Consider the following 5,314-nt stretch of genomic DNA (forward strand, 5'->3'; position numbering starts at 1 on the left):
AATCCTCTTCTCCAGCACCACAGCTCAAAGGCATCAATTCTCCTTTTATCCTCCCTAGTTATTGTCCAACTCTCTGATGCATAACAAGTGATTGCAAAGACCATGGACCTTAGTCTCCAGAGTGAAACCATTTATCTTCAATACTTTGGAAAAGAAATGTAGCAAAAAGTTAATGATAAAGCTTGACCTGTCAATAATTACACTTAATGTGAATGGACTAAATCAAGTGGGGGAAAAGTAGCTGAATGGAAAAAAAAAGTACAAAATTGAAACAAAAAACAAAGCCCATCAATATGTTGTCTACAAGAGACACATTTAATAAATGGAGAGAGACAGACTCAAAATCAAAGGTTGGGAAAGAACATACCAAACAAATAGCAACCACAATAAAGCAGAAGTGGCAATACTAATCTGTGATAAAATAAACTTCAGAATGGAAACCACCATAAGAGATAAGAAAGGGCACTATATCATGATTAATGGCACAGTATATTGAGAAGACATAACATTGAACAACATCTATGCACCAAATGATAGATCTGCTAAATACATAAAACAACAATTAACAGGATTGAAGAAAGAAAGAGACAGCACCGTAATAGAGGTATGAGATGTTAACACACCACTCTCACCAAAAGGTAGGTCAACACAAAAGAAACTTAACAAAGATGAAGAAGTTCTAACCCCCCCATTCAGCCAATGCAACCTTGTGAATGTACACCAAGCACTGCACTCAAATAAAACTCAACTCAATTTATTTTAATGTTTGCATGGGACATTTGCAAGAATTGATTACATATTAGGGCACAAAGCAAGCATCAAGATACTAAAGAATACATAAATAATACAAAGTATCTTCTCAGATCACAATGCCATAAAAGTAGAAATTAACCACAAGAAGATAAAGCCTCCAACCTGGAAGCTAAATAACACTCTAGTAGAACATGAGTCAGTTATAGAAGAAATAAAGAATGACATTAAAAAGTTCCTCAAAAGAAATGATAATGAAAATACAACATACCAAAACCTCTGGGATACACCTACGGCAGTCCTTAGGGAACAGTTCATACCAATAGGTAAACACATACAAAAATGAAGAAGTAAAATTAATGATCTAACTCAAGACCTACATCAAATATAAAAAGAACAACAATCTAACCCTATAGCTTCTAGAAGAAAGGAAATTATAAGAACAAGAGCAGAAATCAACGAGATACAGAACAGAAGAACAATTGAAACCATCAACAAAACCAGCAGCTTGTTTTTTGAAAGGATCAAAATTGGTGAACTAAAGAAAAAAGGAGAAGATATGAGTAACTCAAATAAGGAATAATAGAGGTGACAAGACAACAGAACTAGAGAAAAGTAAATCCATAATTTCAGAATATTGTGAATAGCTATAATCTGGTAAATTTGAAAATTTTGAGAAAATGGACAAATTCCTTGAAACTCATGCCACACTCAGATTAACACAGCCAAATGCAGACACTTAAACCGACTCATCGCAAAAGAAGAAATTGAGCAGGTCATCAAAAGAATAAAAAAAAAAAAAAAGAAACCCTGGACCAGATGGCTTAATGGCTAAATTCTACCATTCAGAGAAGAATTATCAAAGTTCTACTTAAATTATTTCAAAGAATAGAAGAAGAAGGAACACTTCCAAAGACATTGAATCAAGCAAGCATAACACTTATATCAAAATCAGGCAAAGACAGAAAACTACAGACCAATATCCCTCATGAACATAGATGCAAAAATCCTTAACAAAATCCTAACCAATATAATCCAAAAGCACATTAAAAAAATAATTTACATGACCAAGTGAGATTCATTACAACTATGCAAGGATCTTTCAACATTAAAAAAAGCAATTAACATAATTCACCATATTAACAAAGCAAATAACAAAAGTTGTATTATCTCAACAATTGATACAGAAAAGGTATTTGACAAAATTCAACATCCCTTCCTGATTAAGACACTCAGCAAAATTGGAACAGAAGGAAATTTCCTGAGAAGTATATATGCAAAACCAAGAGACAAAATCATTCTCAATGGAGAAAGACTAAAAGCATTTTCCTTGTGAACAGAGATCAGGCAAGCATGTCCACTCTTACCACTCCTATTCAATATTATATAGAAAGTACCTGCAAGAGCAATATGACAAGAGAAGGAGATAAAAGGCATCTAGATGGGCAAAGAGATGACTAAACTGTCACTATATGCAGATGATATGATAGTGTACTTCAAGAACTCAACAAAAAGACTTTTAGAGCTAATAGACCAATTTGGTAGAGTGACAGGATATAAGATCATTATCCTTGCTGCAAATGGAAGAGAAGAGGTCCGAAGTCGCAAGAAGTCCATCCTGGAGTAGAAGTTCAAGATAAAGGACTTTTTCTCAGAACTGTCTGAGATAAGAAGTCTTCATGATACTGTATGTGATAGTTGTACTTACAGACTCTTTAAATTCAAGAGATATTAGCCGCATCATAAGACACAGACAATAGCATGAGGTGTTCAGAATCACAGAAACCCCAACGGCTTGAGACTTAAGCCATCATATCAAGGGCTGGTTAAGGCAAGTGAGAAGTTAAATAGTGTAGGCAGAAGTAAAAAGGGAAGCTGGTGGAATAGGGAAAGTGGTGGGTCAAGACACGTGGCAATGGTGGGTAACAATACTGAATCTATCAGTCATTTCTCTAATTGGGAAATCATCTGCTCCTTTCTGTAAAGTACTTGTCTGTCAGATACTATTATAAAAAAGATTAAGATAGACTAGGAAGAAGGATTGGCCATCCACTTCCAACATAAAAGGGCTTGGAAAACCCTATGTACAATAAAGCACACTTTTACTAGCAGATATGGCAATGAAGGAGGACTAGCTATAAGCAGACATTAGTGATTGGAACATGGATGTGAGAAGCATGAATGTAGAAAAATTGGAAGTTGTTAAAATAGAAATGGACATAAATATTGACATACTAGATATTTGGCAGAAGTATTAAAAGAAGATGGAAAGAACATACAGAGTCACTGTATTGAAAGGAATTGTCAGACACAGAAGAATTTAATAAAACAACATATGAGCAAGAACCTATGGTAATGAAGGAAGAAGTTAAAGGTGCTTTAAAGGAATTAGCAAAAAGTAAAGCCCCAGGAATAGATGGTATACCAACTGACATAGTTCAACTAACAGATGCTGCCTTGGATGTGTTCACCAAGTTGTGCCAAGAAATCTGCAGAACTTGGCCAACTGACTGAAAGAGATCCATGTTTGTTCCCATTCCAAAGAAAGGTGACCCAACAGAGTGTGGAAATTATCAAACAATATCATTGATATCACATGCAAGCAAGATTCTGCTGAAGATTATATAAAAACTACTGGAACAGCACATCAGCAGAGAACTGCCAAAAGTTCAGACTGGGTTTAGAAGGGGTTGTGGTACTAGGGATATTGTAGCTGATGTTAGATGGATCTTAACTGAAAGCAGGGAGTACCAGAGGGATGTCTATCTGTGTTTCATTGAATATGCAAAGGTGTTTGACTGTGTGGGTCATAACAAACTTTGGCTGACTGTGAGAAGAATGGGAATCCAAGAACACTTGATCATATTAATGTGAAACCTATACTTGGACCAAGAGGTAGCCATCAGAACAGAGAAAAGAAACGCTGCATGGTTCAAAATTGAAAAGGGTGTATGCCAGGTACGTGTCCTATATCCATACCTTTTCAACCTATATGCAGAACAGATTATCCAGGAGGCTGGACTCCATGAAGAGAAGTGTGGCATCAGGATTGGTGTAAGATTCATCAACAATCTGCGTTATGCAGATGACATAACCCTGTTTGCTAATACTGAGAAAGACCTAAAGTGCTTGCTGCAGAGGGTCAAGGATTGCAGAGAAGTGTGACATCAAGATTGGCGTAAGATCCATCAACAATCTGTGTTATGCAGATGACACAACACTGTTTGTTAATACTGAGAAGGACCTGAAGTGCTTGCTGCAGGGGGTCAAGAATTGCAGCCTTCAATAAGGATTAAGGCTCAATGTCAAGAAAACAAAGATTCTCACCACTAGGCAGCATCAGGATTGTAGTGAAGAGATTGAGATTGTTCACAGCTTTAGTTTGCTTGGCTCCACAGTCAACACTCTTGGCACTAGCAACCAGGAAATTATAAGATGTATTATGATGGGAAAGTCTGCTGTTAGGGACCTCTCCAGGGTACTGAAGAGAAATGGTGTCACTCTGGATACTAAGGTATGCCTGATACTGGCCATGATCTATGCAATCACTTGCTATGCATCACAGAGCTGGACAACGACTAGGGAGGATAGAAGGAGAATTGATGCCTTTGAGTTGTGGTGCTAGAGAAGAGTATTGAATGTACCATGGACTGCTAAGAAAACAAAGAGGTTCATTCTGGAGAGGGTTAAACTGGGCTGCTCCTTGGAGGCAAGAATTCTGAGTCTTCGCCTGACATACTTTGGACATGTTGCAAGGAGGGACCAACACTTGCAGAGGGATGTCATGCTTGGGAGGGTGGAGCCATAGTGCAGGAAAGGAAAACCCTCTATGAGGTGGATTAATTCAGTGATTGGGGTAATTGGGGTGGGTGTGTCTGAGGCAGTGAGACTGGCAGAGGACAGAGCAGGGTTTAGGTCTGTTGTACACAGGGTTGCTATGAGTCACAAGTGACTCAATTGCACATAACAACAAGTATTGGCGAAGTGAGATGGTTTGGCATGGGTCATTTTGAATCAGATGATCTACTATGCCAGGGTTGAAAAGGTGAGGAAAAAATAGGGTACTTTAATAATCAAAGAAGTCATTTCTAGATCCATCATGAAAGAAAATGCAGAGAGTGACAGGAAAAAAATCCATACACATACAAGGAAGTCCAGTGAATACCACCATCATTTAAATATATGAACTGACAACTAGAGCCGAAGAAGAGGAAATAGAAGATTTCTAAAAACTTCTGCAGTCAGAAATAATTTGAACATGCAATCAAGATGCATTGATAATAATGGGTGATTGGAATGCAAAGTTGGGAACAGGGAAGAAGCTGGAAAACATGGACTTGGCAATAGAAATGAAGCTGGAAGTAAGATAACTAAATTCTGAACATTTAATGATTTATTCACTGCAAATACCTTTTATAAGAAAAACAAACGCAGGCTATACACACGGATTTCACCTGATGGTAAACATAGGAATCAAAGAGATTACATCTGCAGAAAGAATCACTGGAGAAGCTCAATATTAGCGGTGAAAACCAGGCCAGGTGCTGATTGTAGAACAGACCAC

Source organism: Elephantulus edwardii, unplaced genomic scaffold (genome assembly GCF_000299155.1).
Source record: "Elephantulus edwardii isolate Elephantulus edwardi_28Jun2011 unplaced genomic scaffold, EleEdw1.0 scaffold00364, whole genome shotgun sequence".
NCBI lineage: Eukaryota > Metazoa > Chordata > Mammalia > Macroscelidea > Macroscelididae > Elephantulus > Elephantulus edwardii.